Source organism: Euphorbia lathyris, chromosome 10 (genome assembly GCF_963576675.1).
Source record: "Euphorbia lathyris chromosome 10, ddEupLath1.1, whole genome shotgun sequence".
Lineage (NCBI taxonomy): Eukaryota > Viridiplantae > Streptophyta > Magnoliopsida > Malpighiales > Euphorbiaceae > Euphorbia > Euphorbia lathyris.
This window is the reverse complement of record NC_088919.1, coordinates 15,757,755-15,763,239: the sequence shown is the minus strand read 5'-3', so window position 1 is coordinate 15,763,239 and position 5,485 is coordinate 15,757,755. Positions and strand designations below refer to the sequence as shown.

Here is a 5,485-nt window from a genome sequence, read left to right as displayed (position 1 = left end):
CTTGGAGATTTTCTAGGCAATTTCAATAGTCACAACATAAAATTGTTTCAAGATCACATTAATTTGTGAATATTTTACCGTTTCAGCATTAATGTTTTGTCATGAATCCTTTTTAATTGTTATTGTTGCTGTTTCTTGACGTTTGCAATGCCTTATTGATGGAAGTAAGTAACATTTGAGAAACAAGATCAAACATCCCATAAAACATTAACCATAAAGCATAAACATATACACAGCTGATCAATTATTCCATATATAAAGCAGGCCAATGATCAGTTGAACATTGTTTAAAGCTTAAACATCCCTACAGAAAGTTCCCATTGCCACTTGGATGGTACATGTAAACTGCCCTTCCATCTAATGCCTGAGTAGGTCTCGCATTTGCCTCGTATCCCTGAAACATACAAATTAAGGAATCCCGTGTTAGTAAAACTGCTCGGAAAATTTCTACAACGGGATGGAACCAGTATTAATGCTTGACATTATCTGAATAGAGTGATTAGTACTGATTCCGATTCACAGTAAAACTTTTCCCAGTTGAGAATATCAGTTGCTTACATCATGAACGGCGTCCCTTAAAGCTCGTACTTGGTCCCTTGAAACTGTCCTCACCTATCAATAATAATGATAAAAGATGTTTTATTTAGGAGAACAATCAGAAAAGATAAGGATAAATTACATACATAGCGTACAATTTTTGTCCATTTTTACACTTTGGTGTACAATGTTCAATTTTGCACACAAAGCTGTACAATTTTTTGGTGACCTCCCAGTGTACACCTGGTAATTATATCCGGTCAACACGTCACATCAGCAATTAGACCTCCATACAAGTCAAAGGTGCTGACGTGGCGCCACATCAATTTTTGACTTTTAAAGAGGTCAAATAGCTGATGTGCCGCGTTGAACGGCCATAATTACCGACTGTACATTTTAGTGGGAAGTCACTTAAAGGTTGTACAGTTTGGTATGCAAAATTGAAAGTTGTACACCAAATTGTGAAATAGGACAAAGGTTGTACACCACGTATGTAAATGTAATTTATCGAAAAGGTAAGCAACGATAGATGAAAAAAATGGTCATATATATGTAAATTAAGGACCTTTTTGCTTATAGTCCAGACAACACCCTCAGTGCAAGGAGGAACAGTAAGAGAACCAATATATCTGTAATACTTTCTGCTTCCAAATTTGATATCTCCTGGGTTTACTACTCCTAAATCTCTCTTTTTTAGCCACTCCCTTTACATGCTGCACCAACTATCACAAACCAACAGTTGGAAAATATATTAGATTTCAATTGTACATGTACACCGGAATGTTATTTCTAAAACATAAACTTCATAAAATAGCCTCATGGACAGGGATACGAAACGCGGAAACACTACTAATGATGAGAAGTGTCAGTGCACATAGTTTACAATTAAACTTTGATTATACGTACCTTTGAAAGGAATGGATCAGGTCGGCCATATTTGTAAACTATTCCCACAACAGCTATCTCTCCTTTAGAGCTCGAATGGACCATATGAAGCTCCAATTCATACCTTTCCAGTAACAAACAGACATAAATAAATATCACTAAAAGAACACACGATCTTTTGCGGGGAAATATGTCCCACGAATAATCAGACTTTCGTCACTAAATGTTGTTGTGGCGAATATTCGGCACAAAAGATAACCTTTTGTGGCGGAATATATTATACTCACTAAATTATAACATTTCTCCGCAATTACCACTTTTTTTTGCGCACCTTACAATTATCGTGTTCGTGTCATGTCACGTCATTTTTGGTTTCGTGTTAAAATGAGTAGATCCGAACCCAAATTCAAATTTTTTGTGTTACAATCGTGTTAACCAATGTCGTGTTTTCAGGTTATATGTAATTTTGTTGTGCATATATATTGATGATAACTTCTTAAAATATAAGAAGATATGATACTATTGTTAAATCGTATATCATTTCTAGAGTAATATGTTAACCCTAACCATCAAGAAGTCTGTTAATATCATGTCAGAGGGTTGTGTTAAAAAAAACAAGTTCAAATCATATCTATAGGATATAATTATAATTTTATTACATATAATTTCGTGTAATTATGTATAAAAATATGAGAGAATATAACAATAATCTTAAATATTCGTGTGTAATTTCGTGTCGTTTTTGGGTTAACTCTAACTCAACCCAAAAATTTACATATCAATTTTGTGTTAACCTAAAAATAACACAATACCTACTAAGCTAAACCCAAACAATAAAATTGCATGTTGATTTTGTGTCGTATAACCGGATCATGTGTATTTTTGTCAATATCATACAAATGACAATATACTTGTGGGGGAATATCTAATTCTGCCACTAAAAATAGGAATCTGTGCCGCTAAAAGTATGAATTTTGTAAATTAATGAAAAAGAACCTTGAATTGTTGAAGGTGTGCTCAGAAGGTGAATGCCAATGACATTGTTTAAGTTTGTAAGAAGTCCCATTAATCTGAATTTTTCCAGCATCTCCTTTCCAAATCACCTGCATAATCATCAAAATCATTTCTCAAAAAACAAAGCTTATATTCTATCAATCAAATCAAATCAAAATTAGAAATAAAAACATACCTCAATGTCATGGCCCCTGTTCTTAATAGAAGCAGGAGCTGGCTTATAATCTCTGTGCAATTTACCTAAAACAGAAACAGTTTTTACCCTTTTATGAAGAAGGTCAATAGGCGATTGCATATCTCCATTACCACAAAGTTTCCACTGGGGCTTTATTTTCCCCCATCTTTTTGGCCCTTTTCCAGTCCCTTCTACATATGAAAATTGGGCTTCCTCCTCTGTCAATTACAATTACAATTATCACAACATAAGATAAGAAGAATAACATCAGTAATGTTCACGTGGACCTGATGACCAAATAACAGCTGTAATGTTCATGTGGACCCTGACGTGACTGTGATGATCAAATGAATTTGATTTTGATATAAGTCGATTAAAATCCTAGCGCCCAGATTCAAAACATCCTATCAAATTTGATCATTAGGATCTATGTGAACATTACTGTAGAATGCAGAGAGGCAGCAGCTTAATTACCAACTTCGGAGACAAGCGCGGTGGAGACGACCACGAAGAGTGAGGAGCAGAGGATGAAGAGAGAAAATAGAGACATTGTTTTGGACAAGGAAGGAATCAGAGAGAGTGTGTTTGTTGTTTTTAAGGTTTTGAAGAAAGGTAGAGACAGAGAGACATTCTTCTTCTCTTGTATCTGTCTGTTACTTATACGAAGAAAAAGGAATGACAACGGAGAAGTATCGGCCTTTTCAGTTTTTACACGGATTTCTCCGTTGTACTTCCGTTACTGGAAAACGGATATCTTTCCTACTTTAAAATTAAACTCAAACAACATATATCCTACAAAAATATTTATTTTGTTTGATCTAATTCAAAATACGATAAAAGTATCGTTTTTTTTAATTCAATTATTAAAAATACTTTAATTTTTTGGTAAATTAAAAAAAAAACATTTAGTTTTGGATAAATAATTTATTAGTCCCTACTTTTTTACATAACACACTGTTTAGTCCTTCGATTTTGAAAAACACATTATAAGGTCCATATGTTTTGTCAATATTAATCCTATGGTCCTTTTGTCTATTTGTTTTAGATCTTTAACCTACCATATCTTAGCTTTCAGAACAACCATAGCACAATACAAAATGACCATGTTACTATGTTATTTTCTGTCTGTCTGTTTATGCTAAATATAACGGTTAAAAATCTAAAAAAAAATAAAAATAAGGACCAAAGTATTAATATTGACAAAAAATAAGGACCATATAATGTGTTTTTCAAAATAAGAAAACTAAACAATGTGTTAGGTAAAAAATGAAGGACTAATAAATTATTTACCCTTCAGTTTTTTTCCTTTTGGATTTGAACAATGAATATTCCTTCTCTCTGAAAATTTGCATTGAATTCTTTCCATTCTCAAAGATGATAAACGAATCTGAACATATAGTTAAGAAAGGAGGAGCCTTTACCACCATACCAAAACCTTATGTTAACACCGTTTAGTTTATTTAAGAAAATTAGACTATTTTTTTTTGAAAACTTAATCATTTGTCCCTAAATTGTTCAAACAACCTAATCAGCCATGTTAACTTACATGGTGTTTTACTAGCATTTTTTTTAAGGACCGTCACCTTCTTAAACTTGTTTAACGTGACATTATTAATCATTTACACTTGTAAAAAGGCCTTAAAAGTCTAAAAAAATTAAAAAATTAATTTGTTTTAAAGATTTAGAACATTTCCAATAGCTCTTAAGTTAAAATGTGAGGAGAATTAAAAATTAATTCAAACAGTCTCTTAGTGGCTGTTCAAATTACTAAGAGCATTTCCATCCTCTCGATTAATAAAGAGTCTCTCTCCACTCTTAGTGTCCTTCTTATTTCATTTTTTTTATTAATAATTTATAGTTGAAGCGTCTTTCTTCTCTCACAATTGGTAAATATAACTGTTGGCCCAAAAAATAAAATAATTATTTTTATGTATATAAAATGCTTGGGTCATGTTTTTAGGATATAGTTTATATTTTCTAGAAAATAATACACGTGTAAGCTAACCTTCAACCCATGAGAGAGTCCGGCACCACGCGGGCGTGTCCTCAATACGCAGCGCGTAAACAAGGCGTCCGGAGAAATCAACGTCAGAGACTTAAATACGCAGCGCGTCCTTCACATTACGCGGGGCGTACTTTCTTACGCGGGACGTATTTGCCAATACGTCATGCGTAAGATGCATCCGCAGAGTGTTCCAAGATCAGAAGCACGGATACGCAGGGCGTATCCGCCAATACGCAGGGCGTACTCCTTTGCGCGGGACGTGACACCAGAGACGCCACGCGTAAAAATCATCAATGAAACGCACAAGGCCCAGGAGCCACAACACGCAGGGCGTAGTAGGACATTACGCGGGGCGTATCGTCTCTTCCGGAAACAGTCAACGGCAGTTGAGGAAGTTAAGTTAGTGGGAGTGTTAGTTGGAGTTAGTTGAGTTAGTTGATGATGAAAAGACCAAAATACCCTAATACCACTAACTAATTACCAAAACGCCACTTAAAAATACTATAAATAGACCCCCTCCCCTACACTAAAACACACACTCAGCACACAACAAAACCCCTCTCTAAAGGTTACTCCCAATGCTCTTTTTTTAGTTTTTAGCTCTTAGCTCCTAGTTCTTCAAGTTCTTCTAAGTTCTTCTTTTCGTTCTTCGTTTTTCTTAGTTTTAATCCTTCATTTAGCTTCCTTTAGCTTCAATTCAAGTTCCAAAAGCCTCTTTTCAAGTTTCTCAACTCAAATTAGTGTTTCTAAGTTGTTACTCTGCTCAATTTTTCAATTAGAATTTCATTTCTGAAGTAATTTTCCAGATTCGTCCATCCTTTTTCAAAACCCAATTCTGTCCATTTAACGTCATTTTTTGCCTTCGATCC

The 5,485-nt window shown here is 34.3% G+C and overlaps 1 pseudogene; it reads right to left on the bottom strand.

Annotated features, from left to right (window-relative positions):
• Positions 1-255: 255 nt before the first annotated feature.
• LOC136209423 (alpha carbonic anhydrase 4-like) lies at positions 256-3,300 on the bottom strand (annotated as a pseudogene).
• Between the last annotated feature and the right edge of the window lie 2,185 nt (positions 3,301-5,485).